Below are 11,722 nucleotides of genomic sequence, written 5' to 3'. Positions count from 1 at the left end.
TAGGGGTGATTAATATCACAAATACAAATCACATTTCTTACAAAGTATTAGGATAGCACAGGATAGGACATTTATACTGATTTATACTGATATTTTAATCAGACCAGCTACAGTGCAGTCATTGACAACATTCTAAATATTGTTTCTGAAAGCTGAGACTTGTAAGAAGCAATATTTCCTCCTGGGATGAATATCAAGTATTTAGTTATGCTCAGTACTGTCTTGATTCATTATTTTCACTGCCATGGATGATGAGACAGCACCTGAAGAGGAACCTGGCATATGCGCAGATCTTTGTGTTATCTGCAATGTGGAGGTGAGCTGTCATCTTGTAACACTGGTTTGCAAAAGCTGATTGACTATAGCAGTGCAATAGGCAACAACAGACTTGGAACATTTTTAACAGCAAAACTGGAAGACAATGGCAGCGTTTATATACACAGAAATTGCCAAAAAATAGCGGGCAACACCATATTGAGTATGAAACGTAAGTTAAGGACCACTGACAGCAGTAATGGAAAGACAAGGAAACTTACCAGAGCACAGAAAGATTTATTTGACTGGAAGAAACAATGTATGTATTGTGGGAGATACTGCATAGGTGGGATTGACAAAGATGTCGGTCAGGTCATGACTGCAATATAAAGACCATGTACTTTCAGTCTGTGCTAAACGAAATGATGCATTGTCAGAAGATGTGAGATGCAGGGTCATTAACTGCATTGATCTGGTATAAGCTGAAGCTCGATACCATCAGGACTGCCGATCAAAATTTTGGCTGGACTCTATAAATGAACCGGTAGTTCCTGGACGATCTAGAGGTAGGCCAGAAGATGAACAAAAAATGGATTGGATGGAACTACACTCTCATCTGGCGTAATAATCAAGGCAACTTGCAAACGTACCATAGGCGCAGTGATATCGTACGCAGCATCTGAAAATAGTCCCCATAGACAACAAGCAGTAGTAGTGCCAGTAGTTTGCAAGTTGCCTTGATTATTACGCCAGATGAGAGTGTAGTTCCATGTCAAATCAGCCTAGAAAAACACCAGGTTTCATTTTCAGTTGGTCTTATTGCACTTTCCAACCTGAGAGGAGACACGTTTTAAATGGGAAAATTACCAGAAATCTTAGTCACTTTTAAACATGAAGCTAGCAGGCGAGAAGCTAATGGTCTAATCCGATTCAATGATCTATGCTAGGCTGACAGAATGGCTGGATGAACGGGAACAAGGTAAATATCGATTGTTTTGCTCGAGGGGAGGTGGAAAATGAGCGTATTTCCAAAAATGGCGGAATATCCCTTTAATCAGAGGCAAGTGAATGTGTGTTTGTCCTGGACCGGTTACGAACAATAATCCTGGATTAATACTTATTACTTAATATGAGGCAAGTGAGTGCGTGTTTGCCTGTACTGGTTATGAACAATATTCCTGAATCAAAACGTAATTATTAAGAAAGCGAGAGTGTGATGTACGGAAAATAGCTGAACACTTCTGTAGCATCACTGTTTAGCACTGCTACCGGTGATTAGCAAACGCTTTCTGTTCTAACTGGTTTGAAATCTTTGCTGACATATGGTCAATTTTATGCACAAATCATTACAGATAAAATAAAGAACGTAGGCTTTTATGTTATACAAATAGGCTACGCTGCACTGTCCTAACGTCATTGTGTTATTCTTGAACATACTGAAACGGGAAAAAAGCCCTCTTAGCCGTTTCATGCTGGCTAACAGTAACGTGTAGCAGCTAGCAGCTAATGACTGATCATATCGAACACACAATTGTGACCATTCATAGCGAAATCAGTTTTGCGCACAACGTTATTTTGAGAAAATCAACAATAACAAACTTCCGGGTTAAAATGTTGAATTTCACGTTTTTGCATAATTCGACTGTATACAGTCTACAGTTTCATATCGTGAACGCATTTCACGGAAAAACATACGTTTTGACTGTTAAACCCGGCGAAGATTCAATACGTTTGCTGTCATTCCCGTTGTGCACGCGCCGCTTAAAAAGGTGATTTCTCCTCTTCTGGCATATCGTGACAGGAGAACCATGTCAACTTTGAATGCGGTTATCTTAGCGATAGTTTGTGTAATACCCTCGATATACATATCGTTGGAAAGCTTAGTTTATGGCCGTTCACGTGAGCACAATAACTTAATTTAATACATTTTACCGAAACGACTGGTTCCGCTTTACAGGGTCACAATTTGCTTACCCCTACAAATTTACATAGTACTAAAAGTGATTAAAACAGGGAAATTCAGTGGAGATGGCACATAGGATATAAATTTTTTCGAGAAATAGTCTTACCTGTTTCTTTGAATATGCCACTACTTCGCGCCAACAGTCAGGAACACGATATGTGCACATGCAGTAGCACCTCTCCTTGCTAGTTCTTCTGACATTCTGAGCGGGCTTTCCGTTTGAAATTGTCACGTCGCACTCTAAATGACATCATCAATCACACATGACCCCTGATTGGTTGGAAATGACATTGACCCTGGACGAACAACTTACACATTGATCCTGGACTATTAATTACTTGGTGATATCAGATCGTGCTACTGAGCACTATGGCCAGGCGAGTCATTTCTGCCATCCCCTTCAAAAAGCAAACAAACAACCAAACAGATGTAAAAAAAAAGAAATAAAATAACTTGTATAAGAGGCTGAGAATGGTGTGTGCGAACCTTTGTGTCACAAAACATCACATTTACACAAATACGACAACATAAAATTCAACATACATACCAAAAACCACAACATCTTTTCCCTGAAGGCGGTTGATGGCCTCGCACCTCTTCTCTTCCCAGTACTCTCTTACTGTATCCACACAGTAAGTGTCTTGTACTGTGAAAAATGTGTTTGGGTTGACCATTCCCATGTTCATGAATTTGAACATAAGGGCAACTTTAGTGTAATTACTTCCAGACAGCAAAATGTTGGTTGAAAGGAGAAAGTCCCCTGCTAGCATGGTGTGATATCCTAGTATTAGTAACTGTGTTTAGAATGATTTAAGAGTCGGCCAGTAGAGGGCGCTCCAACGTTAGATATGGTGCTCGGTTACTGTTAAGCTAGGGTAGAAGAAGTATGCTTCAGCTAAAGTTCGGAAGCAGGGTTTAGCCTGAAGTGTTTGTTTAGTACCAAGACTGCTAATAAACTATCAAAGAGATTATATTGTGGACAACCTGTTTACTAAGATACCACATCTTTCTGGCGATGAGGATTCTAACCGCTGAGGTGGTTGCTGGAAGATTGAATTGCAACTCGGATCTGAGTGCTGTGTGGGATTGCTAGCACCTAGCAAAGTAAGGAAGAAGCAACGTCTTGAACTGGTAAGAAGGAGGGAGAAATAACGGAGAAAGGATGACTACTATTGGCACACTAGCGGCGTTTGATGTAAAAAAATCAGACGTGGGAGGAATACTGTGAAACAATGGATCAGTTTTTTGAGGCAAATCAGATTGACGACGGAGATAGGCAAAGAGCCATGCTCATAAGTGTCGTTGGGCCCGTCACATACAGTTTGATGCCTTGTAAGCCCAGATAAGCCAAAGGACAAAACTTACCATCAACTAGTGACACTGTTAAAAAATCACTTTCATCCAAAGCCTAGTGAAATTGTGCAACGATACAAATTTGATTTGCGCACTCGGAAATCAGAAGAATCTGTTTTGGAGCAGATATGTAGCAAAGCTGCGCAGACTGGCGCAGGATTGCAACTACGGGGACAAGCTAGGGCAAATGTTGAGGGACAGGCTCGTGTGCGGGATCAATGATGAGCGTATTCAGAGACGTCTCCTGTCAGAAACAGTTAACGTTTGACAAAGCGCTGTCCATTGCTGTAGCAGTAGAGACTGCAAATAAAAATGCCCAGGACCTGCAAAATCAAGTGCGTCAGTGAAGTTCATTAAAACAAAGAAAGGCACACCGGATTCTAGTGTTTTCAAAGAAACAGGGAATGAATGCTATAGATGCAAGGGAACCAGACATAATGCAGCAGACTGTAAATTCAAACAAGAGAAATGTCATGCTTGCGGTAAAGTAGGACATATTGCAAGAGCATGCCGTGGAAAAAACCATTGAATCAGGGAAGCAAAGAACATGGGGATGTAAAGAGAGAAAAGAAGCGGGATTCATACCACCGTTCGCACAATGTGCATGAAAGGCAGGACACAAGTGAAAGTGATAGCTCAGATGATGCAACACTCACACTGCATTGCATGAAGTTTCGATTAGGACAAATGAGCGAGGGGCATCTCAGAAGAGTAGACCCCTTAAGTTAACGGACTGAAGGCCTGTTTACATGTCAAACATGCATTAAATCTAAGAAACGAAAAACACAAATATCATGTATTGTGTCGTAACCAGTTAATGACTTCGTGGCCACTATGCGCAACTGCATAGCGCAGTGAGCTGAAGGATAGGAGGACCGACACTTAACACAAAGCTTTGTAAAGCACTAACAACAACCCCTCAAAGTTCATTGTCCATAAGTCCAAACAATAAGCATAAAAATCCGACAATCCAAAATGATAACGAGATCTCCCAGAAACGAAAAACAAGTTTGTTGAGTAGCCTAGTCCTTCCAACAATCTCAGCTTTTGCGTTTGTTAGATAAAAGGCATCCTGTCCTGCTGTATTCCAATGAGAAGAAAACATCCACAAGGTAGGCTAAGGGTCACGGTAATACAGCATGCAGGAATCTATATACGCACAAAACGAATGAATGGGTTATATCGCCCAAAACGAATGAATGGGTTGGGAGAGTCGTCTGGCTGTGTCAGCAGACTGCAGTCGGTCTCGAGGGGTTAAATAGCGCACGTACTTGAATTTTAATCTGAAGAAGACCACACGGTCGAAACGTCATTCCTTTGTGCTAAAGAAAATGAAATCAAATCAAAAACGAAGGATTTCAAGTGTGCGAACCTTTTTCCATTTTTTTTATGATTTACTCTTGTTCTGCACCTTGACCGGGGATGTGCACAAACTTTTTTACTACACTTGAATTTTAAACCAACTCTTCTCTAGCCTATATCCTATAGCCATACTTTAATAATCAGATATTATGCTCATTTTTGTAGGCTACACCTCAACGGCAAGCACGCACGCAAATGCTGCTTTTGCACATCTACAATATTGGCCAGGCTATATAGAATTAGCCTCGCGAGCCATCCACGTACTTCCGGCCAAGGATTGCCTCCACTACGAGTCTGGCCGTGCTCCTCTGTGGAGCATTCTGCTCGGTAGAATTGTAACAGAACGCCCCCCCTCCAGAAAGCAGCCAATAAACGAAGAGACGGGTTGGTGGGGGCGAAAGGGGGAGGGCGCTCGTGACGATGACGTTAAACGCCTGCGCTATGTTGTTATGAGTAACTATCGCCGATTGGGTGAGAGCTGTCCAATCAATTCAAACCAGAACTGGGCGTTACTTCCCGCTTCCTGCAAGCGCTTCAGAGCAAAGAAATGCCAGACCATAATACGAAATGAAATGGTAGTATTATGGGATGGTTAGGACCAGGCTAATATAGAATAGGCTTTTAGGACTGTATTTTGCCTTCGTGCAACTTTAGTTGTGCTCAATCTAAATTATTGTCAGTAAGGATAGGTCATATTACCAAATGGCGAACCTCAAAAATTATTAAGGATATAGAGCCGTGTCCATTACGCATGCAGTTATTTTTTAGGCTATTGTTTTATTTGAGTGTTTTTGTCTACCATGGCAAACATAGTTGAAACGTTCGCTCTAAACTTATGTATTTCCAATCGGGAGAAGCAGCGGACAGGAGCGCCACCACAAGCAAGCACTTCTAGCCCAAATTAACATGGCAACGTTGCCTATGACTAAAGTGTCTAAGTAGGCTAGTCCTACTAATATTACATTTGATTGGTAGCATGTTTGTAGCGCGCCAGTTTACCCATCCCCTACATCAAAACAGCTTAGAATCAATCAAAGAATCAGCTGTGTCGGCGTTAGGCTGTAGGCGATTTTCTATAACCATTTCAACTGTCAATTTCAACAATGGTTTATTGAAACGTCGTTTGATTAATTTCGCCAGTCATCACCTTCATTTTAATGATTAAATGAGATTAAGGAGTCGACTATTGACGGATATGCGGTCTTCATCATTAAATGCAGCTGAAATGCGGGATGAAACTTTCTGCCACCTGGTGGTTGTTTGGGTACATTGCCTTAGCCTCGAAAAAATCGGCTTGACAGCCTGCGGGATCTCTTCGGGAGTCCCGCGGGAGAAGGTGCATTCTCAACCTTCTCACCGTACCCACTGTAGCTGAAAGGCTATTTTATGAGCCCATGAGGCTTGGGGATATGGAAGAGTGCACAGTGCGCGCACACACCCACACATCATCAGCAGGAGCGTGCAGCCCTAATATAATTAAATAATATTTGTCCGTTTCTCGGTTTTAGGTTCGTGTATTGGTCAGCAAAAGTAGCATACATATATTTAGGTATGGTGCAGTGTGGAACTTCAACCACCTCAGGGTCTTACTGGAACGGACCACCTCTGCTTTGGGCTTGTGTGACTGGTGCCCCAGTCAATGCGTCCCATGGTGGCTACTGACCACACCTGAGCTGGTGCTGACCACCCTCCACCATGCCTTAGTTATGCTGCTTTAGCATTGCGCTGTCATGGACTTCTTATGTGGCATGCCGTACAACTCCTCTTCTCCCCTCTCCCTCTGTCTCTCTCAACTCTCCCTCTTTCCTTCTCTCCCTGTCCTGTCCTCTATAGTGTACTGTAGCTTGGGGGGGAGGGTCCCGCGTGCTGTCTGTTGCGCGTGCGGGCATTTGTTCATTCACTGCGCATGCGGGCGTTTTGTTCATTCGCGCCATTTCGGTCATGGGCCTTCCCCGGGTGGGTTTGCGCGTCGTGTCTGAGCTGCGCGCCCGGGTGGTGTGGCTGGGTGCTCTGGGCCGGTCGGGGTCCGCTCGCGGGTGGCGTCGCTCGTCCGCGGGGGGCCTTCCGTCGCCTCCATTTGGCAGTGGCTCTGCGTGGGCGTATATTGGCGGTCTGGCTGGGGCATGTGGTCTGATCAGCTGTGCACGGTTGTGCGTTTTGTGGGATGGGGGGACGGGGGGGGTGGGAATGCTGGGAGTGGATGGCGGAGGGGAGGGCTACGTTGCGGCATTGTATTTGGATTGGGCTCGTGGTTCGGGCCTTCTTGGGGTGGTGTTTCTAGAGTGGAAGTCCAATGATTTTAACGATTTTAATTACATTACATCGCCTCCCTACGCCTCCCTACTAGGGATGTTAACCGGTGACTGTTTGACCGATGGTTGACCGTATCCACGTTAGCCGACCAAAGTTGTCGCTAGTCGGTTAAACAAAAAAAAAAGAGGCATCTTTAAATTAGGCTAAAGACAGTGGACTACGCTACTACAGTTAGCCATCTCATTCCAAGAAGATCTTTTTTGCGTGAAGTTAACAAATTATCCCTCTCACTCAATTTTTCATAACGCCTGCTTGTAGGCTAGGCTACGTAATAAACCAATAACAACATTTGGCACGAGGTCACAGCGGTGGCCGGTGCGTCTTTTGCAATCTGGAAGTGTGCCGTTTTATCCATTGATTTTTATCATGTTGCAGTCTCAACTTTCCGCATAAGATGGGCTTAAATTTGGAAAGACATTACATCTACATGTAATTGTGGGTGGGTGGGTGGATGTTTGCATGCGTGGTGGACGATGTGCGGGATTCTCTTTTCGGGTTTAACCGGGTAACCTATTCCGACGCACCTGTCCCTACAAAAGAGGTGTGTAAAAGCGTTTTGTAAACCCTCTATAGTGTAGCGGGTGAGACCGGAAGAGTAACATGAAGGCCGGCCCACTGGCGCTGATTACTTGGTCAGGTGGTTTGAGTGGCGCTTTCTTTTAAATGTGTTCGGGACGTGGACAGGTAGACAATAGTGTGGTGTGTATCCGAAGGGTGAACCTTGGAGTTGAGCTGTGCGGCCAGGAGAACGTGAGTTTTTGGAATGTTACGTCTATGGGTTTTTAACGCTAAACTCTTTCCCATTGAGTAGCGCTTAACACGGCTCTTTGTTTGTTTGTAGCTCGGCCTGGTGTCTGTGCATGTGGTGACCAGTAAATGGTGCACACAGTTTGTAGGTCTGTTGCTCGCAGTATAGCGAGTAGTGCTTCCACACGGGTTTGCAGCAACACGCCGACGTTGGCTCAGCTAAGTTATCCACACTGTTAATCTTCACGTTGCTTGCATTATAGCAAGTAACGTTAGCGATTCCACACTGGTTTGCAGCAACACGCCGACACTGGCTCAGCTAGTTATCCACACTGTTAATCTTCACGTTGCTTGCATTATAGCAAGTAACGTTAGCGATTCCACACTGGTTTGCAGCAACAGGCAACGCTGACGCTGGTGAGAGTGTGTTCAGCTAGTCACCCACACTGTTAAACTCCCTGGGCTTTATAACATCTAATAAATCTACTGTAGGCTGGCTTCAACTGAGGATTACTTCGTCTGTCCAACTAGCCACTGTTTTTCCTGGGGTTAATCATTCCTTTAGTTTGTATTTGCCTTGAATATATGTGCCACAACGTGTCCTGACCTGGAGCTTGGTGGGCTTAGGGGGAAGGCCTGCTAAGTTTAGCTTGCTAGTTGTACCGTTTGTTGGTTTGTTTATTTGTCTGTGTCTTTCTTTCTTTTTTTGTCTGTATGTTATGCAACCATTGTTAATTGGCCTCGGGCATTGTGCAATATTTCTCTTAGGGGGGCAGTGTTCCTTTTGTAGTGTCCACCTGTGTGCAGTGTGAAACGCCGTGTGCGTGTACGGCCTATTTGGTGTGGAGTCTCTTTGCAGTGTTTGAGTGTGTGCATTTACACGCAAACTATTGACTTTATTCACTGTGATCATATTTTGCTGTGACTTATTTATTGGAGAGCCTTGTCACTGCCACCAACATAGAATATTTGCCTGCCCTGACTGCATGGTTGTATTTATTGTGTCTTCAGTGTTTTAATAAAAGTATATTTTTGATTACATCAGTCCCATTCTTGTTCCTTCATTGGACAACCTGCCTATAGCTTTAAAAGGGAAAAACTGTTTGGGTTTTCTAGTGTAATTATACAAATTGGGAATTTGGGCGCCCCCTAGGGGTCACATTTGGCGTAGTCGGTGGCAGGATCAATTGGGACTGGTGTAAAATTTCTGATATGTTTTTGTGTGTAATCTGTTTGTTTTGATTATCGTACATGGTTTTTGGTTTTGTGTGTTTGTGTGTGGCAATAACTTAGGCAATATTGATTACAGGAAAAACAGTGGCGGGGGGGAAACATCCAGGACGACGCTGTATGCAATACGTGGTTTGTGCTTAACACTTAACCCTGTCTTTTCTGTCTCTTGTTGTGTTCGGCTCAAATATTACAGGTCATGGAAGATCAGGTCAGGCTTTTAACCGAACAGGTCAAACAGCTTCAAACAGATAACGAAAGACTTCGACAGGGAAATGTAGCGCCCCCAGTGGATCCAGATCAGGGAGAGCCAAGTCGGACAGTGCCAGGTTCAGCTGGTATGAGGTATGTTTATGTGCCAAGAGAACGTAAATATCCTAAATTTTCTGGCAGCCCAGGTCCAGAATGTCCTCCTGTGGAAGAATGGGTTGAAGAGGTTCGCAAATGCTTACAGGCTAGACATATGTCCTTAAGGGAACAGGCTTATTTTGTGTATGATCTTCTGGAGGGGGAGGCTAAGATGGAGATTAAACTTCGTCCAGCGGCTGATAGGGCTGACCCTGAAACGATTTTCACAGTGTTATTGGAGACCTTTGGCTGTGCACACTCTTACATCGAGGCCCAGCAAAAATTTTTCCACTGCCGTCAGCGTGAGGGAGAAACGTTGCGTGAGTTTTCCCATTCTTTAATGGCTTTAATGGAAATTTGTCAGCGAAAAAATTCAACAGCTATTTCTAATCCTGATTCTGTTCTTCGCGATCAGTTTGTAGAAAATGTTAGAGACAAAATGTTGCGTAGGGAATTAAAACAATTGATTCGCCTTAATCCAGGTTCAAAGTTTTTGGACGTACGTAGGGAGGCATTTCGTTGGGCTGATGATGGGGAGGGGACCCGTCCAGTACGTGCCAGAGCTTTCTCCTGCGATGCCAGTTCTGGGGTAGTAGGGGAATGGGGAGCTGAGACCCAGGCTGTAGCTGCAAAACCACACGATGAATTAGCTGAACTTAAAGACTGTTTGCGTAGACAACAAACCCAATTAGACACCATCTTAAAACATTTGTCTTCTGGACCAGTGACCTCCAATCCCAATGGTAGGCCGCCTAGTAATCCACCCCGGCGTTATAGATTTGAGGCTGATGGTCGGCCTATTTGTTTGAGGTGTGATCAGGCTGGTCATATGGCAAGGGATTGTTCGATGATCCATCGGCAGGGGCAGCGGGTACGGAGTAACTCTGGACACAGGGCAGCTAATGCAGTTGATGTTCAATCCCGTGGGCTGCAGGGAAACTAACACCCTCTAGTGTATGGAGCCAAGCGCTAGATGGGGCCTCATCAGGCTCAGGTTCTTTCCCCCCTATACCATCGTCTCACTCTGTTCTTATAGGACAATGCCCCGTGGTTGACATTAAAATGGGAGGAGTGCCCATTACGTGCCTTGTTGACACCGGCTCTATGGTATCTACCATCACAGAGTCTTTCTTTAAAAAACACTTTCAAGTTCAGGGTCAGGATCAGCTACGTTCTTGTGGATGGCTGCAGTTAAGGGCGGCCAATGGGTTAGATATCCCCTATCGAGGCTATTTGGAGCTGGACGTAGAAGTCCTAGGTAAAGTGCTTCCCTCCATAGGGATTCTAGTTGTGCATGACCCACCAGATTCTACATCAAGGGGTACAAACAAAGTCCCAGGGCTGATTGGAATGAATGTGCTTCGCTGCTGTTTACAAGAAATGTTTTGTCAGGGGAGCAGTAGTTTGTTTACTTGTCCTTCCACTGATGTCCCTGCAGTCTGGAAACATGCTCTGTTGGCATGTCAAAACTTTGAAGATTTGTCAAACTCTGGGTTCTTGGGTAAGGTCTCAACCCCTCCTGGCTCTTCCATTCTTGTGCCTGCAGGATCGATCAAGCTGGTTTCAGCTGTATGCAGGCAGGGGCTTCGTCCTTTGATTTCCTCGGCATTCATAGAACCAGGAGAGGTAGGATGGCAGTTGCCACCCGATTTGCTCATTCCCAGCGCTTTACTCCCCCTTGGGGATGGCACAGTCCATGTACCTGTAGTCAATGTGGGAAACGAGGATCGGTGGATAAGGCCACGCACCATTTTGGGTCAGTTGCATATGATTGAGGTATGTTCTGCTAACAAGCCCATCTGTTTTCAGGAGCAAAATGGTAACCAAGGCCCTGTAGCTTTCATCCGTTCCATGGAGGCCCCTACCTCTTGCCCTCCCGGTCTTGCAGACACTACCTGGCCTAACTTGACACACTCTGAGCAGCAAGAGGCTAAGTCTTTGCTTCAAAGGTATAGCACAGCTTTTAGTTGCGGGGAAGGAGAGTTGGGTTGTACAGACCTTATTGAACACGAAATCCCGTTAGTGGATGAGACACCGGTGCGGCAACGCTACCGCAGACTGCCACCGTCACAATATGATGTTGTAAAGACCCACATTCAAGAGCTATTGGAACAGGGAGTGGTAAAACCTAGCTGTAGCCCCTACTCATCT

The 11,722-nt window shown here is 44.7% G+C and overlaps 1 long non-coding RNA gene across 1 annotated transcript; it reads left to right on the top strand.

Annotated features, from left to right (window-relative positions):
• The first annotated feature begins 7,939 nt into the window (after positions 1–7,939).
• Positions 7,940–9,032, top strand: LOC134072770 (uncharacterized). The gene is made up of 2 exons (XR_009937199.1): positions 7,940–7,996; positions 8,088–9,032. It is a non-coding gene; the product is annotated as an uncharacterized LOC134072770 (long non-coding RNA).
• Positions 9,033–11,722: the final 2,690 nt, after the last annotated feature.

This window comes from Sardina pilchardus, chromosome 24 (genome assembly GCF_963854185.1).
Source record: "Sardina pilchardus chromosome 24, fSarPil1.1, whole genome shotgun sequence".
Lineage (NCBI taxonomy): Eukaryota > Metazoa > Chordata > Actinopteri > Clupeiformes > Clupeidae > Sardina > Sardina pilchardus.
This window is presented reverse-complemented; position numbering and strand designations above follow the sequence as displayed.